Source organism: Eschscholzia californica, unplaced genomic scaffold, assembly GCF_041429995.1.
Source record: "Eschscholzia californica isolate CP2 unplaced genomic scaffold, dmEscCali1.0.p SCAF_1, whole genome shotgun sequence".
Taxonomy (NCBI): domain Eukaryota; kingdom Viridiplantae; phylum Streptophyta; class Magnoliopsida; order Ranunculales; family Papaveraceae; genus Eschscholzia; species Eschscholzia californica.
This window is the reverse complement of record NW_028238198.1, coordinates 86423679-86429382: the sequence shown is the minus strand read 5'-3', so window position 1 is coordinate 86429382 and position 5704 is coordinate 86423679. Positions and strand designations below refer to the sequence as shown.

General features: G+C 34.5%; 1 pseudogene; it reads right to left on the bottom strand.

The window, feature by feature from the left end:
• Nucleotides 1-4551: 4551 nt before the first annotated feature.
• On the bottom strand, nucleotides 4552-5043 carry LOC147570582 (D-3-phosphoglycerate dehydrogenase 2, chloroplastic pseudogene; annotated as a pseudogene).
• Nucleotides 5044-5704: the final 661 nt, after the last annotated feature.

Below are 5704 nucleotides of genomic sequence, written 5' to 3'. Positions count from 1 at the left end.
ACCCCAAACCAAGAGTCTAAATTAACGATAAACATCATGGTGATATATATGTTTGAAAGTACTCTTAGCAATAGTAAGGTCATTGATGAGACATGAAAATGTCCCATCTGAATCTCTTAACTCGGGTTAGTTAGTCCAGTTCGAGCGGTTACTCTGATGATTTGCTTCTTTTTCTACTCAGGTACCTTTTTCAGAGTTATGTGTGCAAAACGGATAAAAGTCGGAGAAATGCAGACTAGGGGTATTTTGGTCATTTTGTGATTCTGATTTCATGATCAGTATTAGTGCTCGGATGGAAAGTAGAGTCTAAGACGAACCCGTGGGCGAAAACGGAAGTCAAATAGGAGTTCGGATGAGAAAGTTGTGGCAAGTCAAAGTTTTGGTCAAGTCACTTGACCAAAGTGCATCATGGAAAATTCAGATACATGTGGCGCAAATCTGGACGTGAGTGGGCTTATTTCGGTTACGTACGGGTGTTACTCAGGCTATGACGGGTGTATTTCGGGATTCTCTAGGAGTCTGTGATCATGTGTACCAGAGCGCAAGATGCAACCATACTCCTTATGACCCGAGAATCGATCTAACGGCTGATGATCTCGCGCTTCTTGATCCGGTGTCTCTGATGCGTGTTGAGTCATTAATTGGCTACTCCGTGACGCAACCAATCATTCCCACTAGCAGCTAAAATTCAAACACCCCAATTGGTGGATTTCATATTCTCTCTCTCTCGTCTCTATCTATCTAACGGGTAATATAATCAACCCAACAAAGAAAGATTTAACAGAGAGGGAAGGAAATAAAGAAGGTTTTTCTTATAAACAGAAAGAGGAGAGAAGAAGGAAACAAATCGACCGAGAAAAGAAGGAAAGAAATCGAGAGAGGGATATATCGCTCCACGGCTAAAAAGAAGAGAAGGAGGAGAATCAATACTCGGTTTTGGAGAACAGAAAACATCACATCTCGGACGGCGAGTAAAAACAGAGGAAAAGAAGATCATTCATCATCACCTATCCTTCTTCTTCTTCTCCTGTAACTTATCCTTTTTGTGAGAGAAAGGAAGGATTAACAGTGTAGAGAGAGAAAGAGAGATTTGTAGTGAGAGAAAGAGAAAACAGAGAGAGAGAACCGAGAGCTAGAGAGAAAGAGATTATCATTAATTTTCTTTCTTTCATATTTGCTTTTCTTTTTCTTTTCCATCTTTATTTTTGTTTCTCAGTGAGAGAGAGAGAGAGATTATAGAGGAAGACAGAAAGATTGTAGAGAGAGAGAGAGATTAACAGTGAGATTGTTTCTTTCGGTTTTAAAGAAATCTTGATTTGTTTCAATCTTATTTCTGGTTAAATAAGTTCAAGAGATAGAAAAGAAAAGTTAGAGAGAGTTTATAAAGAAGAAACAGAAAGTGTAGAGAGAGAAAGAGAATTGGAGAAGGTGAGAAAACAGGTGAGGAAAATAATTTTCTCACCAGGAAATCGTTTCCAGGAAGACGAGAAAATTATTTTCCTTAAGGGTTTGTTTGGCAGAAAACAGGAAAAACAGAAGAAAAATCCCTTCCTTAAGGGTCTGTTTGGCTGCGCAGAGGGAAAATCGCGAGAAAAAGGTTGTTTCTTTGCCGATTCCATATCTTTCCTTTATTTTATTAATTTTTTATCTCTCCCATCATGATTATGATCAGTAGCTAAACACTTAGTTTAGGGTTTTGATGACATTTTTGTATTATGCATGATTATTATGATTATTTCGACAACTTAGGTGCTTAGATTTATTTCAATTTCTTTTTAAGTCTTTCATTATTTATACTTCGTTAGTCTTGATCCATTATATTTAGATTAGGTTCTTTAATATTGGATACTTGATAGTTGATAAATAATAGTTAGAATCCTTAAGAATTGATTATTAGTTTAGTCACCAAAAGGTAATAGATTTAAATTGATGTTTATGCATGATTAAAATAGATTCAAAACCCTAGACTTTTCCTCCATCCATCCGTTCTCCGTTATTACTTATTTACGTGATATTAAGAACTTTGTTATTTAATCGTTAAAAAAATCAAAAATCAAATTTTTAAATCTCTATAGTTTTAAGGTTAGAATTTAGTTTAACTTAGTCTCTGAGGAACGAACCGGTCTTACCGGAAATATTACAACTTGACACCCGTGCACTTGCGGGTGTAGACCTATTTAGGAAACTTTTTAGGCCCATCAGTCATACAAAGTCATCACCAGGTTATGTTATTTCTTTTTCGTCACTTCAAATAAATGTTAGTTTACGGTGGTGTAATGCAAATTTAGTTAGAGACAATTTAAAAGAAAGTTATTTACCATATATTAGAAATTAATCAAGTTTTATTTTAAGTCTCTTCAATTTAGCCTCCCCTCAAAATAATTTTTGAATCCGCCACTGATTGTAGCAACAAGTTATATACGAGAAACATTTAATTAAATAAATTTCCATATGAACGATAATTGGTCAAAAGATCACGCCAAAATTTGATTTTACTTATGTAATTTGTGCTTATTGTTATTCAACCATTATTATGATTCTTATCACCATTATTAATAATATATCTATTGTTGTTACTAATATCGTTATTGCAATTCTTATTATTGTGATATAAATTTCTTGTTTTTCGGAGATCTAATTGTATTTGCTTATTGTCCGAAATTAGAAATCTTGCGTGAAGGTCAAGTGTTCGATCACTAGATTGTCAGCATATTTGCTTATAATATACTGAGTTTTGCTTTTAGGCCATTAAAGTTAAGGAATGCTGTTTTATACAACACTGTAAAAGGTCTTTGTATTACTTCTAAAGGCAGCCAACCTGAGATGAAAACAAGAAAGTTAGTTATAACTTTCTTGTTCTCTGTTTTTTCAGTTTTCAGTTTTCTGTTTTTACAGTTTTCTGTTATAATAATTGATTTTCCTTCTCTCTCATCTCTTCTTCTATATAAAGAGAAGGATTGATGAAATAAAACCAGAGATTGATTGAGAAACTTACACTTGTATATAAAGAGTAGAGTGAGGAACGAATCGATTCACAAAGTTATCAAAAAGTAAACCAGAATGGTGAAGAAAGAAAGAGGAATTGATGATATGGCTTTGGAATATACAGAATTGATGGAAAGAAAAAAGTTGAAGAAAAGTGTAAAGATCACCAAAACTTGTAAAGAAGAGAGCAAGAAAGATCAAATTTCAGAAAAGAAGACTAGTAAAGAAATTAAGTTTGAAAGAATGACAGCAATCAAGGCTAAATACAAAGATTATGATCAATGAGTGTGGTTTTCTACTTTCTAGTCAGTCTCTCTTTCTCTCTCTCTCCCTCCTATTTTTTGTTTTTTTGTTAGTTTTGAAGAAATCAAATTACACACTTGACAACTCTGAAATAACTCATCCTGATCTTTATAATAATAATGGAATTGGGTATCTTTTCAATTTCTCTGTTTATGGCCATCAAGATTAATCTCCAAGATTCATAAAGGCCATCAAGATTCATCTCCAAGTACACCTTATCAGACATCAGATACGAGGGAATTACGAACAGTCATTTGATTCTTCAGCATGAAGATCTATTTAGTCAGATAATCGTTCTTTCTTTTCGAGTCTTCCCTTACTTCGTATTATCATTTGATTCTTCAGCATGAAATTTGTGGCACATATTAATAGAGCAGGAAGACCGTTCATCTATGGAGTCAGGAAATCTTCTTTTTTATTGTTGAAATGAGGAGTCAGTTCATCAAATCTGATCAGATATAAGAATGCAAATTAAAGTGGGTTGTGCTTATCTTTTTGCTGTGCCTTTGAAGGATCTAGCTAGTTTGGGATTCCAAGAGTTCATATTGATTTCTAAGTGATGGGTTTCTATGTTTGATTAGTCTCTGTCTGTCTTTCTTGAAGAGTTATTAGATTTTGCTGCCACTAGTCCATTGAAGAACTGTAATTTTGTTTTTTCTTTAGTTTGTTAGTTTTTGATCTTTTTTTGAGTATTGTTTAATTGTGTTGATCTTCTACATTACTTATTTGATGAACTCAATGCAATAACAGTACTTCTTGTTCAAGGATTTTGTTTCTTCCTAACCATCTTTTATTGTGTAGAGAGAGAGAGAGAGAGAGAGAGTCTATAGAGAGAGATGCAACAACAGAACATTAAATCCAAATGCTGAATGAAACATAATGAGATAACATTTTCAAATACTACAACATTTCTTTTCCATAGATCATATTACTCGAAAAACAATGAAAAAGCTTATAATAGAAAGCCTATAATATCGAGATGATTAGGGTTCTACATTTTACAAACCCAATAACAACAACGAAAAACAAAAGGTCATGCAAACACGAACGAGGCAATGCCACCACCTACTATATAAATTTGGAACAAAAACAAATTTCACCTGGCCTACATAAAACCTTATTCCCATAGCAGGGCGACCATACTTAGTAGTAGCTGTAGTAGTACTTGTAGTAGTACTTGTAGTAATATGTCTAAATTACTTAACCATCAAGCAGAAAGAGTACAGAAATTACCCGGATTTCATGAGATTAGAATTAGAACCATCATAGATCGAGGAAGACAAATTCTTTGATCGCTTGAACCTCTCCAATACGCTTAAGAGTATCCTTATCGGGTTCTTCGTCTACTCCAATTGCCATAATAGCTTGTTTTCTTGCACCAACTCTACCAAGACTCATACATTAACATTTTGTTCACTAAGAATACTTCCAACTTGTACAATCATACTAGGTCGATCTTCTTGCTTACACAAAATTAAGTTTTCTTCTAGACTTACATGGACACTGAATGATCCCACACAAGTCAAGTGTGGGGTTTTTTTTTTGTTGAACAAGTCAAGTGTGCTTTTCCTCCTTTTAGTTTTCCTTCGATGGTTTTCTCACCATTTTCCAAATTAGCGCTAGCAAATTTGGATTAAACATTTGAGATTCGGACTTGAATTGTATCAACTGGAAACTCGGGTGGTGAGTCAACCATTACTCTTTCTTCGCTAACTCGGAGACCCTTTTCTTGAAATCGGCATTGACAAGGTTGACGGAAGTGGTTGAAATTGGTTAGAATTAACCTTACCGAAAAAAATGTGGGGAGCCCAATTTTTTTTTTTTGGGGATGGGGCACAATTTAAGGGTAGTTACTCAAAAATAAAAAATAATCTCAAATACATACACATATATAACTGTCTTAGACGAATTTTCATCCCTTTAAAACCTTGGATAACTTCATTATCTATAGTACCAAATACGTTTTTCTCAACAAATGCAACCAGGCTATCATTCAGATATTTTCTCAACTAATATCTCCGTGAATTTTGAGTAACTAAGAAATAAAAATTAGTGTGAGGGCCTTGGGCTGGGCCAAATTTGTAATGAGGTTGAAGAATACGGATTAGATCCAGTCTAACTGGCCCAATCTCAGTATGCTATGTCCGATGCCCACGGAGTGTGCCAAGGGAGAGTTGGGCTAAAAGCGAAAAGATGGGACAAATTTTAGAGGCACCCATGCTACAGGGCTACATGGGCTATAAGGAAACTTGGTATCTCAAATAAAATTAGGAACACGACAAGTATTAATCATCTCTCAGTGGATATCCATATCAGGATCATGAGATTTTAGAATGGTGTAGATGCATGAGTATATATATACTACGGTATATCTCGTGCCCTAAACCACTTGAGAGAGATTTTAATTAGTTATTAT